The 16,011-nt window shown below is 39.9% G+C and overlaps 1 protein-coding gene across 8 annotated transcripts in view; it reads left to right on the top strand.

The window, feature by feature from the left end:
• Tmem63 (transmembrane protein 63) overlaps positions 1-16,011 on the top strand; it is a 95,636-nt gene that overhangs the window by 978 nt on the left and 78,647 nt on the right. The window contains exon 1 of one of the 8 annotated variants that reach the window (XM_067105014.1): positions 42-60. The exons of 4 other annotated variants lie outside the window; for them this stretch is intronic. The gene's annotated coding sequence lies outside the window, so the exon portion shown is untranslated. Of the gene's footprint in view, positions 1-41; positions 61-387; positions 625-16,011 lie in introns of those variants that run through there. 3 more of the 8 variants (XM_067105021.1, XM_067105013.1, XM_067105018.1) reach the window with 3 other exon arrangements.

Below are 16,011 nucleotides of genomic sequence, written 5' to 3'. Positions count from 1 at the left end.
AAGATTTGAAAATGTTCAGTTCATATTATTTGTATTTATGTTATTTTTGCAATTGTTGAGGTGAGCAAAAATTAGAATTATTTTTGAAAATTTATAATATTCTGGATTAATAATGTACATATTACATGTTCCTACTAAATTTTAATATAATTTTATCACATCGCAAAACAATTGTATATGTTTTATATTGAACATCACTAAAGACCCAGTACCTATGTCTCAACTCATTTACTCGGAGGAACGTGTCGAGTGTACATCGAGTAAATACTACAAAGCCTTTAGAAAAGGTGTTTAATGTAGTCATTACTATTAAAAAGCCGGAAATAAGTTTTATTATGACAAACATATAAATTTAACTTAATAAATTTATATATTTTATAATTATACAAATGAAGTAAATGAGATAACAATATTCCTCCATGCAACCACAAGGAAATTATTGGAACATATCTGTCAAATGAATCAGCTGTTAGTTTAGTTCTAGTTGGCGATTGTGTTCAGTGCAAAGTGGTACGTATGGTGCATGTATAATTGAAAATGGTTCGCTTAAACCCTCTTTAGTGGCAGTGAATCGTCTGTGAGTCTTACAAATATTGGAGGAATTTTCTGCAGATTGATTAAGAGGTGAGTAATGTCAGAATGAGAAAACTTAAAGGTCGAGATGCTTCTTGAGCATCAAATTTCAAGTGGAAAGAAAGAAAAAGGCGATTGCGTAGATTATCGACTAGGCTAGCTAAGTTTTGAGTAAAACAAAAGAGGCTGCCAGTTCATCGCATTGCGTGGTCGACAAGTGAATTGTTGTAGTCTTTGGTGTGTTTCTAGAAGAGTGGTTTTCCTTACATATTTTTCGCGACATTGAATGAGAGAGGTCACAGACTCAATCAGAAGGGGTCTTTGTTTTGTTGACATCGGATAGCCTGCGGTAGGCTAACCTATGGTAGGTTAGGCTGGGCTAGCTTAGCACTAGCCTTGGTCGCCTATGGTCGTGATCGGCCCAGGCAGGCCAACCTTCTTATTGAAGCACAACCTAAGCATTCTGGAATATTCAAATTTAATCTTAGCTTAGCTTAATAATATAGGCTAGTCTGGGCCCTACCAACGTAGCCACAAGTTTAATGCGTTATGTTTTGGTGGCACAGACTGTTTAACTGATGGCAGTAAATTATTAAAACTTTATTTTCGCTCCTTAGGCCTATATCGTGCTAACAAATTCACGAAAAGCTGTTTTTTGGCATAATATTTGAAGACATGCAGTAAATGAATATGCAAAAGGCTACAATAAAAAGGATCTACAATAAATGGAAATGGAAAGGGGATTTTCGTAAACAAGGGCTAAAATAAATGGTAAGGGGATTGAGGGGTTTTGGGTGGGAGAGGAGAAAGATCAACTGTTGCAAGTTCTCGAATTAGAATAAAATGTACCAAAAGTAAAATAATATTTTCTTTTGGCCACTTCTTATGATAATTTTGCCATGTTAGCTATGGAGGGGTAAACAGGTATTGGCTTATAAGTCAAAAATCGAAAAATGGATGGGGAACTAGTTTTTCTGAGAACCATTACCTTTTCTGAGAAACATTACAGTAAAAACCTCATTTTTGTAAGGTACACGAAGTGCTACTGGACGACAAACGATTAGATAATCATTAATATAGGGATGGTGAATCTCCTCAAAAAGTGTTCAGAGACAAAGTTTTATTATTTTATATTGTGAAAATTATAGTGTGACTGTTGCAATTGACCCAATTCTCTAGTTACTGACCTGCCACTCTATATACGAGAGGCTGACCCCCCATTCTACATACAAGAAGCTGACCCCACATTCTACATACAAAAGTCTACAACATGCAGTAAGTCTACCCTAATGTACCCACAGACACAGTTAGACTAGGTTACTCCTGACCTATATAAAAATTATTCCACATTATGGAGTGATTGTCCTGCCACTCTACATACAATGGGCTACTTCATGCAGTAAAGTTGGACACGTCAGTTAGGCTAGCCTGATGTACGGACAAAAGAAATATTAGTTAGTGAGACATTGACCCACTACTCTGCATACTGGGCCCCGTTTGACTAGTCACTTGGAACATATGGGTTAAACGTACATTCGGACATGACAGGCCTGGGCTTCTTCTTACATATATGTAAACAAACCTGATTTGCCCTAGAATGCCAGGTCCTGACCTAACCATATCTTACCTAACTAACCAAACTTAGGGCAAAGTGTCCTGGTCCCTGCCAAAAGGCATTAATTATTTATGCCATGGTAGCAGTTCAAACATGTGGTCTGGGCCTAGTCTAGTTCCTTGTTGGACGAGTTGGTAGAGTTCTCCGGTCGGCCAATGAAGAATCAGAGGAATTTATTTCTGGTGATAGAAATTCATTTCTCGCTATAATGTGGTTCGGATTCCACAATAAACCGTAGATCCCGTTGCTGGGTAACCAATTGGTTCTTAGCCACGTAAAATAAGTCTAATCCTTCGGGCCAGCCCAAGAAGAGCTGTTAATCAGCTCAGTGGTCTGGTTAAACTAAGGTATAGCCTACTTAAACCTGGGCCTAGTCTAAGTTGATGTTCAGACATGATAAGTAACTCTGTCCTCCATTTACCAACAAAAACAATTACCTAATAAATTCTACCTATGCACTCTTACACTCTTACACTCTTACACTCTTACACTCTTACATCGGTGAACTTACCTTATAGGGAGGTGTCACATTCGTTTTCAGCAGGGGAAACCGGAAGTGGGGTTAAGGAGGCGACGGCCCTCATAAACACTTGGAAACGGGTTTCAGATATCAGGTGCTTTTGTCAGAAGTAGTTATACGCCAGGTAGGCTACATATCGAATGACTCTTCCCTTCTGTCTTATCTGGGGGCATCAGCCCTAGCATCCCTCCCGGCATGCTCGATATTCTGGGTTGTTGCCCCAGTTTCAAGGTTCACAAAGTTATGCTTGTGGGAGCTATTTTGTTTTTCTTTTAGTGTATAAATTATGTAATGTTTTCAGCCAGTTAAAACTTTATATATTATCAAACTAAAGCACTCTGGCGTTTCATGAGTTTCTTCAGTTTAACAATGATAACCTTGGGTATAAGAAGTGTTGATGGAAATGTTAAGTGATATACTATTTAGTATTATGGAGGAGTAAAATGACTCTGCCCATATGAAGGCAAGATAATCCCCTTCCATATATAGCCTAAATGCCATTTCCCACAAAACAAAATATGATTGAAAAAGTTGAATATAAAGAATGGGATGAGATGAAGTGTGTGGATTTTAAACAAGTTCTCCTAACCTCAAACTAAGGAATATGCTATGTGCAATGCTTTGGAGGAGGTAGAGGGTAGGCCCCTTGGCAGTTAAGGCCCGATGCCCTTGGTTACAATAGGGAAGGGTAAGTTAGTATGCATCTTTGAGTGACCTTGTTACATTTTTGTGCTTTAAAAATTTGTTGGTGAATTTTACTATTGGAACACATGAACTGTGTAGTTTTACACATTTCCCATATTTCTGATTGGTGGATTGTAATAATTTTTCAGTTTCTCTTACCCAAAACCCCAAGTTTTCCAGTTATGGGTATCCCACATTGAGAAATGAGGTTCTTTATGGGAGGAAGACACATAATGAGGACTAAACATCACAGAAAGCACCACATATTCAATCCACTGAATATGGATTTCAGTTTTTTAGTGAGAAGTTGATTTCATAACTTTTAAACACCCAAAATTTTCATAATAAGAGTTTACATGTATATTTTAAAAAGTGTCCAGATAGCTTGTGGTGAACACATAGTTTACAGTCGCATACAGGCTAGGAAACCAGTATAATAGCAGCGGTTAATAATGATGAGTCAACTTCATGTAGGCTTTTTAGTCAAATGAAAAGAAAGACAATTAATCATTCAAAATTTTCAGTTATATATTTCCCAAAAATATAAGTAAACCTTAGATATAAGATAAGTTCAGGGAATTTAATGGGGCCAAGGCTTGTTAGTATTTAGGTAGAACTGCGCATGGTAGGTTGGGTTAGGATGTATCTTTGAACAGTAGCATTGCACTACAGGGATAATTTTTAGGCAAGAGTAAACCTATGCATGAGAGTAAATCAATCTATTTAGTGTCTTGGATTAGCTTACATTAAGGTATTTGAAATAATCTCTGATAGCTAGCAATCTATGTATATTGCATCGCAAAATTTGTCAAATTGTGGGCCATTGAAATTACAACATGTATATACTTTATTAACAAAAATGCAGATACAGTAGAGCCCCGGTCCTCGACGCCAAACCGTTCCAGAAGGAGCATTGAGATTCGTTTTATTAAGCGTCGAGATTCGATTTAGTCAAATTCCAAATCAATTTCTCCCATAAGAAGTAACTGAAAATGGATTAATCCATTCCTGATCACCAGTCATTACCCCAACCTTGCCTTTTTATACAAAACATTACACAAATTACAATTAAATAAGTTCATAGTTAAATAACTTAATGTATTAGAAGCACTTTTTACATTTTTAAATGCATACTGTATCAAAAAAATTGGCCTAAGACCAGTGCGGCCTTATTACCGATGGTAGACTGAGCGCCATAGGCTAGGCTAGGTAGCCTATAGGCACTACCAGAATGTACTGTAATGGGTACACACAAAAACTGTTGTTAATAATAATACAGTAACATTGAAAAACAAGCCTGATTATTACAGCAAATTAATAATACTGTATTAAATATAAGCTGAATTACTGTATGTCTGTTATCATAAAATTAAGAAAAATTTCCTAAGGTAGGTCAGCACTCGGCAGCTTGTGGCATGAGCGGATGTAAACAAACCAAAGTGCCATCCTGGTGGTGTATCGCGGTATTAGGCCTAATTGCATAAATGTTGTTTACGTTCAGTATTAATTTATGGTAAATTTCATACAGAGTCTACTGGAAAACAACAGCAGCAGCGTGTGTGGGTTTTATACACTTTTAAATACGCGTGGGAAGAACGCCACCAATAATGCCAACTAGTGGCAGCTGACCGAAACACTTTTGTTTACAAACATCATTTGATTCATCAGGTCGGATTCCGGTTTGTTGTTAAAGCTCTGACACAAAATTTACTTGAAATTTCGTGTCGAAATCCAATTACGTCGAGTTCTGGTACAGTCAAGGACCGGGGTTCTACTGTACAGTGAACCCCTGTATTCTCGGGGGATGTGTACCACACCCCCCCGTAAATAGCTAAAATCTGCGAATACTTAAAACCCCTCTAAAAACACTTAGAACTGCCCATTTTGATCGTTTAAACACAAGAAAATCCCTGTAAAAATGCTTATACCTGAGTATTTTAATAGTTTTATCACAAAAAGTGCATTTATTCATGAAAATTATATGAAAATACAGTAATTAGTGAACATTTCTCAGTGAAAAATACTGCGAATAGATAAATTTTCTGTGAATAATGGCTAGATATGTTCCACAGAGAAACCCGCGAATGTGTGAGTCCGCGAATCATGAGAATGTGAATACAGGGGGTTTACTGTATATTATAGTGAATTTTAACATTTCACAGTTGGTATGACTGAAGTAGAGCAAGGTGGACTAAACTGTTTCATAAATAGTATACCAATTCAGCTCAAGCTTAACTGGATGTTATTAAAATGAAACATAATCTAGGTTTTTGCTTTCTTGTGATAGTACATATACATACATAGAGTTGACCATGGAACTTGTGTTAGGTAGCCTGGTGGGTAGTGGTGACTCTGGAATATGTGCCAACTTTGCTCCTGCAATGAGTGTTTGTTTTTCATACCCTGCTGGTTAGGGGAAGGACAGTACCTGGGTAGGGTGTAGTTTTGTAGTACTGTACACAGGCACACAAGACATGCTGGGCTTGATGAAACGAAAGGTGAATGCTTGCAAAAAGTAAATATGATTTGTGATGTGCTCTCCTGATTGGAAAGTGCTGAGGGATCACTGAATTATGTGTTGGAATCTTTGAAAAGGAATTTAGGACTGATAGTTGATCATATTGCTATAAAAGTGGGTGAAGTGAAAGATGGGGACATCGGTAGGATTATAGAGGTGTTGATTGTGGGCATATCAAGTTGTCTGTATGCTGATGCTTTCAAGAAAGAGAAAAGTCCTAGAAGGAATTTCCTAATTGTTGAGTCTTCAGGTGAGCAGTATTAAAGAAGAAATTCAAGTTGCTGATACAGTAGTAGGTTTATCCTGAAGAAAATAAATAGTTAAAAATATTGAGGAGGAGCAAACTAAATATAGTATGGATAACTATTCTCAGTGATTGCAAGTAAAATATGGTTTCATAAACATTACGTGGATGGAAATAAAAGTTGAAATTAACTAAAGATTGAATACTTGATTGTATAAAGGATGTTATTAGAAGATTGAGAAACTTGTTGAGCCTGTGTCTGAGATGTACTTCTTAATATGTCAGGCACAATCAAATATTTGGTAGTGTCACCCTAGGGCCTTTGCAGTACAGTAAATATGACAAATACTGTAACAACAGATGAGATATACTGTATAGTGGGATAGATGAACTTCTGATACAGTCAGTCAGTCCCATACCAATGAATGACACTGGGGCCACATAGAGCAATGAAACTGTGGGGAAATTTGAAGCTACCAGGGGAAATAATTACACTACCTACTAACTAAAAAGCAGCCTCAACCTTCTCACTAATTCAATTTTGAAGTAGAAGAATAAACAAAAGTCCTTTTATTTTGCATGCTCTCTATGGCTATGCGGGTAACTAACCGCTCTCTATCTAACTATTTGGTTATCAGTATATTTGTCTATAATGGAAAAATAAACTAGTAAGTCGTCACAGTGTGTTTTGACTCTTTTCATATACATGAAGGGGAAATTGGAGGGTTGCACTGGGTGGGGAAATGACATTGGGAACCACTGCTGTAGAGAGACATGTTAGGCTGAAGAATTGTGCAACCCTTGATTCACAGCATTGTTACCCATTTTTACAGCAAGGTAGACAGGGTGAGCAGCAAGTGGGAATTAGATCCCTGACCTTGTGAATACTAGCTCAATACTCTACCTCTGCTCCTCCCTGGGACATTGTACTAAGTTATATATAGTCATTAAACTTCCCATTCAATGAGTGGTCTTTATATATGTACAGTATTTACATATGTAAATAGAAAGTGCAAAGGGAAAAGAATGGTTTTAAGTATGTCAAATTGCTTATTATTCAAACCACCCTAACCAAAACCATGGAAATACTCCATGAAATAGTGTAAGAGACAAGTGGCTACTCAACAAATGCAGCATCACTTCACAAAGCTGGAGAAATACTGATGAACTTGGAAACTGATAGATACCTAATGTTATAACTGTAATTATGAAAGATTTCAGACTGATGTGATGTCCAGATTATAAAGAGAATTTTGGGAACCTTTTATCCTTTATAAATAAGTTCTAAAGTTTTACATATAAATCAGAAGAACATAAAATTTATCTAAATGCAGTAATAGAATGGCTTGACTTTTTAAAAGGCCCTGTTTACAGTACAGTATTTTATATCCAGAAGAAAGCAAAAAGTTGTTATAGATTTACCAAAGAAATAAAAAAAATTACTTTTAGTTTCTTGGACCTTAACATGACCCAGTGCTGTTCTTATTAGCCTCTCAATGTGTACTGTAAAGTTACAGGATACATTTTGCAATGGATGGAACCTTTTCCAAGCCAGCTCACCATTTTTTTTTATATCTGTAACGTAGCAGAGAAAGAAATAAAATTCATTTCAGTTGTTTTAATTACTAGAACTGTGGGTTTCCACTTGCCCCTTCATGAACTCTCTCCTTCACTCCCCAAAATGGTTAAGCCTAACTCTTCGCTCTGACCAAATGACTGCCTAAGGCCTTGTTTTCCAAGTGACCGTCATACCTTCTCGGCGTCAAGCAAGGCAAGGGCAGAGCCAAAAAGAGAAAGTTGGCGCCCTGCCCTGCTGTAAACCCTCCACAAGGGTTAACTGATGCCATGCGGCCTTTATAGAAAACATGACAAAGATTGACCTTTGCGCCACCTATGTTGGATGTGGTGCGTAATCTCCGAAGGTTATTTATAGACGATGCAACGGAAATCGAGAAAGAGAAGCGCTCAGAACACCACTGAGGACAGATGTCCTTAACCTTGCCTGACCCTCAAACTTTCCACGTGTTCGACCCCGAGGTTCGAACCCGTATACTTTTGTAGTGGCATTTCCTTAAATTCCTGCTCCATTGCCAGCGCCCTATCGAATGAGGACACTGTCATCTTGACGAAGATAATGTATCGGAATAAGGTTTCTTAGTCAGTCACAATTCCTGTTATTTCTCTGTCTGATTTTTCATTTTTCCATTGTGCGATCACCTTCAGTAATTTGTGTTGGAGCATTTAGTGTTAACGTAATTATGCATTTAGTGTTGAACTGAGTTACTTGGCACCACCTGTGCATTTCCCTCAGTTCCCTTTGAGTGTCTTATTATTCTTGCAAGTAACCGTCTGCATATAGCCTATATTGCAGATAGGCCTCAACTGTGGAATCTCTCAGCTCTATCCATGGGTAGTCCTCAATCTAACCCTGCTGCGATGTTTCCTGTCATGAAGACATCATCGACATAGAATATTTATTCTGTGTAAGATTCATTCATCGAGCAGGCCCTTATTACCTGCCCAGTAATTCGTCATTCTTCTGATCTGTGTTTGTTGTGTAAATATAATTAGTTAAGAGAACCCTTGAGTTTATGTAATTTTCCCTCACATGAAGAAGGCCCTAAGCCACAGATTTCCCTTGTTTGTCTACAAAGTTGTCCTAATATTGAGTCAGATGTGTAATAAATACAGTAGATTTCTTGATAATGTAAGGAACTCCCTGCGTTCATCCGTTGCCGCCCAGAGTCAAGTAAGTGTCCCTGGGACATTTGTGGCGATTTATAAGCCTTTGGGATAAGGTCACTAGTCCAGTGACCATGCACCCAAAAGATGTTGACAGGAGCTTATGTGCCAACATAAGCCACAGTTGTTGGCACCCCCTTCCCCTTTGCTCACTTTGCTGCCTTCATGGGCCCCTTTACACCCACATTTGCCCCCTCCAAACTCAGCCAGGTGTGTTGCAGGCTTCAACAACAGTCAAGAAGTTAGGAAGTAAAGTGATAAAGCAAAAAAAGAAATCAAGATAATGGACATAAAAGCTTAACAAAATTTAAAGATAAATGTCACTAAGAATGCAGTTAAAAACAAAAATTAAAAATCATAGTGCAGTACTGTACTGTATACAGTAAAATTATGTTCATGTGTAAAGGTGAATAAAAAACCAGGTAGCACTGTTATTCCACTCAAAATGAATTATAATTGTATCAGCAGTGTTACTGTAGATAATAGTATAGTGACATGTTGATAGTGCCATGTGAACACTTTTATGGCACCAAAACACAAGGTGTTGATAAATTCATTCATGTCACAAAGTGAGGACATACTAACGTGCATCAAGTTCACAAGGAATAACATTAGGAAGTCAGTGGATGATATGGCAGTAAATGCAGCTACATGGAAAATAAAATTCAGTAGACTTTCCCCTATTGCCGTTCTGAAAAAGGATAGTGTGGAATCAGAATTACACCACAACAGAAACTTATGTTCTCACCTCAGCATAAAAGTATCTCAAGCCATATCTTTTGAAATTACAGTCAAGTTAATGATGCTTTTGGTGTGGACTACTGTATAAGGCTCTTATATGAGGACTTCAAAACTAATGCATTGGACATTACATACCTGATATCTTTAAGGGAGTTGTTGATATTGTTCTTTAATGAGCCTAGACATATTTTGTTGTGTTCAGGGGCATTTGTAGTTTTTGAGAGTACAGTACAGACATACTGTTATAAAATGTATTATTAAGTGAGGTTTTTTTTAGTCATTTGCTCCCCCAGAGTGCCAAATGAAGTTGATACCACCCTTAAATAGATTATGAATCGATCAAGTAGTCTAGTCAGTGTTGTATAAAGCTGAACTTCATCAAAAGTAAGACTAACAATGACTTGGTGTCAATCCATGCTCCCCCTCAATGATTTGCTTTTCATGAATAGGCTAACTGCTTTAATGATTCTGAATATTTGTTGCTAGCAAATTAGGCACAGTATTGTTTTTAACCCCTTGTGTCAACAGACATGATGGTATCAGAGTTGCATTTTTTAGATCATGTTGTTTTGCCATTAGTGTAATGGAATACGTTCTCATTTCTGGATGTCATCAGTTTTCTATGATTTTTTCAGGTAAGATTACTCAAGTAGCAGTGTTATATAAGTAACTTACCAAGTAACTACATAGCCATTACGTTACATTTATCGGCAGCTTAAATTTGAAAATTCGCGGTAGCGTTCCAATATTTTGGTGTAGGTAACTCACCCCACCCACTTTGGGGGAAGGATGGGTACAACACTAATAACAAGCCCAATTTGTTTCTGCCATTTGACAGCTTAACATGGTTGTTGACTTCAGCTTTCACTTGATTCAATATATTTTGCCGAATGGTTTTCATCGTTTTTGGTGAAGTATTCTTTGTCTGGGTAGTGATTGCGCTAATTGTATAAGCTTACAGTATTTAGCTTGGACTTTTGCTTTTTATGAAGATGTCTGACTCTAGTTCTGCTAGCAGTATGTGTTACAGCAATGGCTGCAATACCGGACTTACTTCAATCAAATATGACTCTCATACCATTTGCTTTTAATGTAGAGGACAAAATTGCTCTTCAGTCTTGACTTGTGACGAATGCAAACAGTGGGATCAAGGGAAATGGAAAACTTTGACTAGTTATTTAGATAAACTTGAGAAAAACAAGCGAAGGAGAGCAGCTGCTAAGGCCGAAGCTAAGAATTTAGTTAGTCAGGGTTCTCCTGTTTTGCATGCCCTTCCAACTCCTGTAACTGCACTTCTCCCTATCACCAGTCCTCCTGACATTACCTGTGACTCCATTTTCCAACTTCCAACCTTCTGAACCTAATGCCATTGCCAGCCTGGAAGCCAGAATGGACCAGAAATTTGGTCTCTTAGTTAACACTGTAGCTCAAATAGGGGCTTCAGTGAGGGGCCTTATGGATAAGTTTAGTGCCAGTGATCTTGGTGTAAGTGTTGTGTCAGTGGAGGAGGTGGCTACTCGTCCCACCGATGCTCCTAGACGAAGGTCCCTGTCAAACTCCCCTAAACCTGGGAGGAGGCAAACTATAAGTCTCAGGGAGGTCGGTGGTGTTTGCCCAAGGGTAGTGGGACCCTGTTGTTTGAGATTCCCAGGACTGGGCAGACAGCTGCTGGAAAAGGCGTCCGTATTGGAGTTCATGCCCTTTTATCAAGTGATTTGGGTTCAGTATCCGATGAATCCAAGTGAAAGCGAGTCAGAAGTGCAGCTGGTGCTTTAAAAGTGCATCCAGGCCACTGAAAAGGCCAATATCTATGGCTGAGTCTGATTTTCCGATCCTGTACAAGCAGAACATATATCAGGATCAGAATCCCAAACCTTCATGTTTTTGTGATGATCCACCTAATGTGTCACCCACAGTGTCTGTTTCAGAGCGTCAGTTTTTGTCGCCTAAGCGGGTCCGCAAGAAATCCGTAGACCGTGCTTCAGGATCCAAGGGATCCAGTTTAATGGGATCTGGAGAATCCAAGTATTTAGTGGGATCGGAAGGATCCAGGCATTTAGTGGGATCTGAGGGATCCAGATATTTAATGGGATCTGAGGGATCCAGATATTTAATGGGATCTGAGGGATCCAAACATCCATCAGGATCCAAGGGATCCATTCATCAAGTGGGATCTGTGGGATCCAAGTGTTTAGTGGGATCCAAGGGATCCAACCACACAGTGGAGTCTAGAGGATCCGATGTGCCTGTGGAACCAGATCAACACGTAGTTCTTGCTCGGTCGTCAGTGTGCATTTGCTCCCCTTTTGAGCTGGCGCCAGATTCATCCAGGCATCCAGCGCCACACTCACTTCTCGTTCGGTTCAGGATCCTTCTCTAGAACCGATTCAGCAACGCTTAGCCTCCTTTCACACTATGCGTTTTTAATCCGCTGCCGCAAGCGGTGCAGATCCGCCTTTATCATTTGACTGGTAGATTATATGAAGCCTTTCACACTAGAGCGGAGCGGATTTTTCGTTGGAGCGGCACCGCCTTGCATGAGCGGTGCCCCACTGGCTTTGCGTGGATCCATTCTGCTGGCGGTGACAGTTGGCTATCAAGTTCACACCACACGATTTTTTTCCGCCTCTTGTGCAGCGAGCAGTAGTAGACCACGCAGTGCTTCTCGTGGACTTGAATAATAAAGACACAGACATGGAGCAAAATATTGATTTTGAATTATGTATTTCATTAGTAGAAATGAAACCAGTATTGTGGGACAAAAGTCTAGAAGAATACAAATGTTGGAGTTCTGTTACATCAGCTTGGAAAGAAGTTTGCTGTGGATTAAGGGAGGATTTTGAGAGTCTGGATGATAAAGAAAAGAATGAATTTGGCAAGGGTATTTATTTTTCAATTTACAGTACAAACATTCTTAGTATATTAATTGTGGCAAACCAGTTTTACAAAGATATTTAGGAAATTGTATAATTAATACACAAATCTAGTTATAAAGACATTCATTACTAAAATTCATTTAATTTCTCACATTCTTACTTTAGAATATTGCCAACTCAAAGCTCCCTCTTCACTCACAAAGAAATCAGCAAATGCATTTCTGATATCATTTGCTGCTGATCCAGCCTGTACATTTGTAGTATATTCAAGTTCATCCAATCCAGTTATTGTTAATGTATTTTCAGAATTAATTCCATCATGTTCTCTTACAAAATTGTGAAGCACACAGCATGCCTTAACAACATTTATAGCAAGGTGGAGAGAGACATTGAGAGGGCGATGGAATATCCTCCATTTGTTACTTAAAATTCCAAAAGCACACTCAAAACATCTCCTTCTACTTAAGCGGTAATTGAAGATTCTCTTTTAACACTTAACTCTTTTCCTCCATATGGGCACATTAGGTTTGCATGCAGACCAAACGCTTCATCACCTAAAAGAACATGAGGAATATATGGTTCATGAGATCCAGGCAGTGGTTTTGGATGGGGCAAAGGAAAAAGAATTTGATCTATACATTTCCAAAAAGATGTATTTTTGAAAATGGTTGAATCACAACCTTTCCCATACGGCAACCACAGTAACGGCAGTTTTCGTCTGCTATACCTGCGGTGTGGAGATCGCCTCGTGTGCGGAAAAAAACACTTAGTGTGAAAGAGGCCTAAGACAGCATTCTAGATCTGTTACGCAAACTGACAGTGACTCATTAGTCCGAGGATTTGACTCTCTCACCCATATCATCTGAAGAAGAGGACGTAGAACGGGATCAGCCTTTGTCAGCCTACACTACCCTTTTGAAGTACAGTACTTCTTGTTTTGCTTTCCAGACTTCTTTTCACCAGTGACTCCATCTTCGCCGAGTTCAACTTTCATGATGAGACAGCCTACAGAAACTTCTAGGCTGCCTAAGATGATTCTATCGTCGTCTCCTAAGACAGCTCTGTCCGGCATTGAGGGCTGGCTGACAGAAAAGAGGGATATGGGGAAAGCTGTATTCTGCACTCCTCCTTCTCGTTAATCTAAGAGGAGATACTTGTTTTATGTTACTGGGGAAGTACTGTCATTGGGAGTTTCTGCCTCCTCCCAAGGGGACTTCCCCAGTTTAACTGATTCGTCACGGAGATCCATGGCTTCAGAACTCGAGCATTTGACGAAGGATATCTTTAAGGTCTTCAAGATCTTTAAGTTTTCTTGATTGGACTGCTGACACCTTAGCGAAGAAAATAGAGGACTGTGCCTCTCTCCAAGATAACTTCTCTATAGACTGGCTGGGAGTGCTCTCATGCGCGGATAAGGCAATCAGGGATGGATCCCAGGAGCTGGCAGCCTTGTTCGTGGTGGGAGTACTTAAGAGGCGAGAGCAGTGTTGTTCATTCAGTTCAAAAGGGGTCAATCCTTCCCAGAGATCTGCACTTCTTTTTCTCCTTTAGATCAGCATACAGTAGTCTCTTTTCCAGTGCTATGGTAGAAAAATGCAGATGGTGTTTTTTCTAATGAATAGTGGCTGTTGAAGAGGCATTTTTTCTGATGATCTTCGCTCTTCTCCGCTCTCCTATGAGCTTCTCGGGGAGCAGGAGTATAGCCTACACCTTATTTCTAGTGGGGCAGCCTTGTGCTTTTGTCTCCTGGGTGTCTCCTGAACTTCTGGTGGTGGATCACCAGTTTTGGTGCCAAGCGGATCATCAGTGTATGAGCGTTCTTTTTGTTCACTTCCATAGCTCCTGTTAAGTGCCCGAGCGCCTAATAGCGCTCAAACCTTCAGTAGTGCCCGAGTGCCCTATAGTGCTGGAACTCCTCTTCATTTAGAGCTCACAGCACCACCTCTCATGCGTCTGGCGCCATCCTTGAGAATAAGTTTGAGCAACATTTAAATCTGGTAGTGAGTACAGTGGCCCAGTTATGGGCATCAGTGTCAATGGAGGAGGTGGCTGCTCATCCCGCTGATTCTCCTAGGTGCTGGTCCCTGCCATACTCCTTACTTCTTGGGAGGAGGCATACCAGTAGCCCAAGGGAGGTCAGCTGGAACAGGAAAAAGTTTCCTGACTCGTTCATGTTTCCGATAACGATGGAAATCAAGGAAGATCTTCTTTGGTGAAATTCCAGGGAGAGGCTATCAGAAGGGAAATCTCTTCATCCTCTGAACCCCAGCATAGAGTTCTTTTCAGACGCATCGAACCTAGGTTGGGGAGCTCTTTTGGGATTAAAAGAAGTGTCAGGAACCTGGTCCCAGGAACAGCCAAACTGGCACATCAACGTGAAGGAACTACAGGCGATATTTCTGAGCCTATAGTGCTTCGCTTCAGAAATACGAGGGTGGACAGTAGCAGTGCATTTAGACAACACGACGGCACTGGCGTACATCAAGAAACAAGGAGGAACCCACTCTTTCTCCCTTTACGAAGCGGCAAGGGACCTTCTTCTTTGGTTGCACCAGAACAAAATTCAAGACCTAAATTTCATAATCAAATCAAATCAACACGTTTTATTCAGGGGAGACTCAATGTTCTCACAGACGAATTGAGCCGTCAAAGACAGATCCTTTCAACAGAATGGGCATTAGATCCATTGGTTTGTCTGGATCTGTGGAAGCTCTGGGGGAAACCAATGATAGAATTGTTCGCATCCTCCAGAAATCTCTGACTTCCCCTCTTCTGCTCACCAGTTCCAGATCCCCTGGCATGGGTGACCGATGCAATGTTGCAGGATTAGTCTAACAGAGATCTGTATGCCTTTCCCCCATTCGGGTTAGTGAGGCAAGTCATCAACAAAATCCGGTCTCATCAAAACCTATCCATGATCTTGATAGCCCACTTCTGGCCAAAAAAAAAGGTGGTTCCTGGCTCTTCTGGAACTTCTTGCTGACTTCCCGAGACTGCTGCCACAGAAGCAACAACTTCTCAGGCAACCTCACTTCCGTCGGTTCCACCAAAACCTGTCTTCTCTGGCCCTAATATGGTTCAAACTGTTAGACGACTGCTCTGAAAGAAAGGCTTTTCAAGAGCAGCTGCAGAAGCAATTGCGAAGTGTAGAAAACAGTCTTCAGATAATGTCTACCAGGCAAAATGGTCCATCTTCAGGTCCTGTTGCAGACAAAATAACGTGGCCTCTTCTGAAACCTCTGTAGCAGAGATAGCGGACTTTCTTCTGCTCCTGCGCTCCACTAAAGGACTTTCCACCTCTACCGTTAAAGGATACAGAGCTATGCTTAGCTCAGTTTTCCGCCATAAAGGAATGGACTTATCGTTGAACCAGGATTTGTCCGACCTGATTAAGTCCTTTGACACTGCAAAGCCTAAAGGAGAACCTTTGCTGTCCTGGAACTTAGACGTGGTCCTTAAGTAGCTTTCCAGTTCATGTTTTGAGCCCATGCAATCAAT

This window comes from Macrobrachium rosenbergii, chromosome 6 (assembly GCF_040412425.1).
Source record: "Macrobrachium rosenbergii isolate ZJJX-2024 chromosome 6, ASM4041242v1, whole genome shotgun sequence".
Lineage (NCBI taxonomy): Eukaryota > Metazoa > Arthropoda > Malacostraca > Decapoda > Palaemonidae > Macrobrachium > Macrobrachium rosenbergii.
The sequence above is the reverse complement of the archived record's forward strand: the minus strand, read 5'-3'. Positions and strand labels throughout refer to the sequence as shown.